This window comes from Lolium perenne, chromosome 4, assembly GCF_019359855.2.
Source record: "Lolium perenne isolate Kyuss_39 chromosome 4, Kyuss_2.0, whole genome shotgun sequence".
In the NCBI taxonomy this organism is placed as follows: Eukaryota; Viridiplantae; Streptophyta; class Magnoliopsida; order Poales; family Poaceae; genus Lolium; species Lolium perenne.
In genome coordinates, this window is record NC_067247.2 from 307815817 (window position 1) to 307820513 (window position 4697).

Genomic DNA, 4697 nt, shown 5'->3' on the forward strand with positions numbered 1-4697 from the left:
CCATTGTTGTTTTTGCCAGAATAATCGTTGTTTTGCTAGAATCGTCACTGTTTGCCAAAATCATCCTTTTTCTGATAAAATCATGTGTATCCCCTCAAGATCACTACTAAATTAAATCGTCTCTTTGGTTTCTAGAATTTAACTACTCCCTCCGATCCATATTACTTGATGCTAAAATGGATGTATCTACAACTAAAATGTGTCTAGATACATCTATATTAGCATCAAGTAATATGAATCAGAGGAAGTAGAATAGTTTATAGGTCATAAAACATACATTATCTGAGATACTAATTTTTCCAATTAACTTATACGAGATATGTCAATTGCAGAACTGTAAATGAGGTTTGGTTTGAATACTAACAGATGTCTTGAGCAATTCTTATGCTACAGATTATGGTGTTGCTGGTATTCAGATCCTTTCTTGCATATCCGAGTTCTTAAACTTAAGCCTATGTTGGGTTAAGGAGAGAATATATGAATAATATTCTTGCTCAGGTGATTGCTTAATATCTTTCTTTTATTTCACATGCACATACTGTCATTTATTATCTCCGTGCAAAGCATGATGATTTAATCAATAATTTTTGCCTGGTTTATATTTCGGTTTATCCTTGGAGTGCTTCTGCAATTTCTACTCAGTGCTTGACTGCTTTCATAGGATGTCCTACGTGCTCAGTTTATGTACTCCACCTGGGATTGAAGTGTAGAGTCTACTGGCCCTTGCACGATGCAGTACAAACTACTCTTGCAGCAGCACTCCTCCTATTGTGACCTGTTTCGTTCTGTTTTTCCAATTCTCAGTACGAATTTGTGAGGAGCTCTTGCAGTTAAGCGAAGTGTATTTAGGACAAATAATTCTGCGACATTTGATATCATGGGCCTGCGGTGGCAGTTAGCACTAATGCACAAGTTTTATACCACAGTGCACTCATAGATGACCCTAGATATTCTCTATCTTTCCCATGGCTTGAGTTTATGGTGCTTCATCCTGGCTAGAAATCATGTATATTTGACAATTGGTACGAGTATTTTATTTGCCTCCCACCTTTTCTGTTTGAAATAAGATTCGTGTACTAATCATATAGAATTTAGTGAAAAAGTAATATTTAGAACCATTACACAAATTCAGAACATTGAGCAATTAAACTCTTGCATTAAGCACCTGCAATGATAAAGGAAAAGGTATCTGAAAACCACCTGCAATATTGAGAAATTTAGTGAAAACTTCTCATCAAAAATGAAATTTTCTTGGACAATAAGCAATTAATCCTGTAGTATATATGTCATACCCTCTTACATACATGATGGAGCTTTCCAAGCTTGAGTTTTATTTTTCAACACCACTTGAAAATTAGAAAGCTCTTCTTAGTTTGACCAAAAGTGCATCTGCAATAATATATTAGTATCTTTGTTTATACGATTTCGAAACCACTTCTCATAATCTACATTTGATACCATAGACTAGAATATATCCCTTGATAGCAGATTTGTTTGTTGTAAGCAATAATGTTAAATACTTACTAATGTTTTAGATGATGATTCATGACAATGTCGGACAGTTCGTTGAGCAAAGTGGTGGGAAGCTCCCGAAAACATCCATTCCAATCATTGTGAAGGTTGATTTTACCTATTTCGCTTAAATGGTGACCTCCTTGCACTCACATTTTTTTTGCTTAGGATGCTCATGCGATGGTGTGATGTACATGTACCTCAGCCAGTTCATTGAGCAAAGCGGTGGAAGCTCCCAAAACGGTATGAGTTTAAAACATGTTCTGGAATAATTGCTTATCTTGTGTTTTAGCTGATCAATATCATCGAGTGAAAGATGCTTATCTAGACCTTTTGATGCATAATAATTATCAAGTTAAGATTTTTAAGGCGTGCTTTTTTGCAGGTTCATTGCTGGTTTTCTTTTCTCCGAGGTGTGCTCCACATCCCTCTGCTTGATCAATATGAGGTGAGGCATTCAAGCACCTTTTATATTGTTCTGATGAGTTAGTAATGTCATAATTTCCTTTATTGCCTAATATATAAAGTATCTGCCAGTAGTCTCATATTCATGATTCTTTTTTTCATAATTCTATAAATTCTTGTGCTACTGGTTTCCCCATGGCATAATATGCTTGTTTAGATTTATCATACTAAAATTAACTTACAATTATTATTTTTTACTATCTAATATTGATTTTGATGGTGCTATGGTTTCAGTTATGACCTGAATCTGATTATGTAGTATGCTTGTCAAAAACTCTGCCCCATTTCAGTAGCTCTGAATCGATTGGTATTCTTCAGTTTCTAGACCTCTGGCTTGCAACTTAAGATCACTTCATATGTTTATGGATAGTTTATTTGCCATGGCCTCATATATATCTGTGTTACAAGATTTCGTTCTTTTCAGGGGCGTTGCTGCTGCATGACGTCGCTACATTCCTTTGTTCGTTCGTCAGGTATGGGGAGTTTGAGGCTCATATCTCAAATAACACTTCCAACACTATTTGCTAAGTATTTTCAATAACGATGTTTTATGGTGGATAACCAATTGTTGGTTTCCTGTACACTTAAGCCAACAAACACAAAATCAACATATTTCCTCCTTTTCTAATCGCGATAACACAATTTTTTAAGGATTTTTTCGAATCTGCTCATCACTTTTTTTCCATGATATGGGGACTACATACATTGCTCTGTTTGAGATATTAGCTACCAATAGGTATCTCTTGCTGTACTCAAACTATCAATAAATAAATGAGACATGCATGGTTTGTTTTGGCAGTATACCTTTTTTCTCTTGCCCTTTGGTCATGTGAGCCAGGTGAACTGTTACAAATTTTGATTTCTACATCCAGTCCAAGCAGTGGTGGAGCTTAGTTGAAACAAAACTGGGCTATGGCCCGCCCAACTTTGGAGATTTTCTTCATACATATTGGTAAATTTAGCCCAATAACAACCCATATTACTCTCCTTAAGCCTAATGGCCTGCCCAGGTTTTCCTGGCAAGCTCCGCTACCGAGTCCAAGAACCATCTTGATTTTAACCAAGGTTTGTACTACTGCCATTTTGTGAAGTCGGTTTTACCCTTAGAATAAAATGGTACTGCTTCTGGAAATGTGAAAGTGTTGAGGAGCCATGTCTTGTTTGTTTGCAGTTCTATAAATAGTGAGGGATCAAGCAACCGTTTCGACCTCGAGGTGAACATTCCGAATGAGATGGACCCTGATATTGGTGTGAAAGGGAGACATGGGAGATTCGATGGCAGACCTTAGCAGTTGTGGCTTAATGTGATCGGACCTGTTCCCTTCAGATTTGCATATGATTTTGTTATAGAGCCTTTTTTCTAACATCATATTATTATGGGTTTGAGTGTAAGAAATACAAATGGTATTTACCTTTTCCTCGGTCTTTCCAGAATTTTCTCATTCTTATGGACCATCGGTTCATTGTTGTGGCTTAGTTTTCTAGCTTAGTGCTATCTAATTGGTAGGCTATATATGATATGTGTAGGTCCTGAAAACTCACAAGAGCTGTAAATTCTTTTATGTACTAACTGATAAGTTGGAATAGTAATTGTTCTGTGTGCATCATGAAACTTACAAGCCTCACTATTTTATCACCGTTATTTGGAAATAAACATTGTCATGAGCTCCACGGGGTCGTGCGCCAAGGCGCACATCTAAATCTAGTAGTATACTAATAGTGCCCGCACCTTGTCCTAATTAGCTCGGATTACCTGGATTATCATCGCAATGCACATGTTTTAACCAAGTGTCACAAAGGGGTACCTCTATGCCGCATGTACAAAGGTCTAAGGAGAAAGCTCGCATCGGATTTCTCGCTATTGATTATTCTCAACTTAGACATCCATACCGGAACAACATAGACAACAGATAATGGACTCCTCTTTTATGCATAAGCATGTAGCAACAATTAATTTTCTCATATGAGATTGAGGATATTTGTCCAAAACTGAAACTTCCAAAATGGATCATGGCTTTAGTTAGCGGCCCAATGTTCTTCTCTAACATTATGCAATGCTCTAACCATTTTGGTGGTAAATCTCCCTTACTTCAGACAAGACGAACATGCATAGCAACTCACATGATATTCAACAAAGAGTAGTTCATGGCGTCCCCAGGAACATGGTTATCGCACAACAAGCAACTTAATAAGAGATAAAGTGCATAAGTACATATTCAATACCACAATAGTTTTTTAGGCTATTTGTCCCATGAGCTATATATTGTAAAGGTAGAGGATAGAAATTTTAAAGGTAGCACTCAAGCAATTTACTTTGGAATGGCGGAGAAATACCATGTAGTAGGTAGGTATGGTGGACACAAATGGCATAGTGGTTGGCTCAAGTATTTTGGATGCATGAGAAGTATTCCCTCTCGATACATGGTTTAGGCTAGCAAGGCTATTTGAAACAAACACAAGGATGAAGCGGTGCAGCAAAACTCACATAAAAGACATATTGTAAACATTATAAGACTCTACACCGTCTTCCTTGTTGTTCAAACTCAATACTAGAAATTATCTAGACCTTAGAGAGACCAAATATGCAAACCAAATTTGAGCATGCTCTATGTATTTCTTCATTAATAGGTGCAAAGCATATGATGCAAGAGCTTAAACATGAGCACAACAATTGCCAAGTATCACATTATCCAAGACATTATAGCAAATTACTACATGTA

At 36.7% G+C, this 4697-nt stretch overlaps 2 long non-coding RNA genes across 2 annotated transcripts; both read left to right on the forward strand.

The window, feature by feature from the left end:
• Positions 1-735: 735 nt before the first annotated feature.
• Positions 736-2696, forward strand: LOC139830683 (uncharacterized). Its single transcript, XR_011743786.1, has 3 exons — positions 736-1755; positions 1898-1960; positions 2402-2696. It is a non-coding gene; the product is annotated as an uncharacterized lncRNA (long non-coding RNA).
• A 3-nt stretch (positions 2697-2699) lies between these two features.
• Positions 2700-3596, forward strand: LOC127296052 (uncharacterized). Its single transcript, XR_007848233.2, has 2 exons — positions 2700-3042; positions 3149-3596. It is a non-coding gene; the product is annotated as an uncharacterized lncRNA (long non-coding RNA).
• The last annotated feature ends 1101 nt before the right edge of the window (positions 3597-4697 follow it).